The following is a 294-nucleotide window of genomic DNA, read 5'->3' on the forward strand; positions in this document are numbered from 1 at the left end:
ATAGCCCCGACCCCAAAATGCAGCCCCGGGACCCCAGACACCGACCCCAAAATGCAGCCCCGGGACCCCAAATACACCCCAGAACGCCAAAATGCAGCCCCGGGACCCCAAATACCCACCCAGGACACTCAAATACCCCGTTGGGGTCCCAAATATCCCCTATAAACCCCTTTGGAGACCCCAAATACCTCCCTGAGAGCTCCTGTAACCCTCTTGGGACCCCCAAATCGCCCCTTGGGCACCCCAAATCCCCCCCTGAGGATCCCTATAACCCCCTTTAGACCCCCAAATCCT

Source organism: Corvus brachyrhynchos, unplaced genomic scaffold, assembly GCF_000691975.1.
Source record: "Corvus brachyrhynchos isolate BGI_N302 unplaced genomic scaffold, ASM69197v1 scaffold543, whole genome shotgun sequence".
Lineage (NCBI taxonomy): Eukaryota > Metazoa > Chordata > Aves > Passeriformes > Corvidae > Corvus > Corvus brachyrhynchos.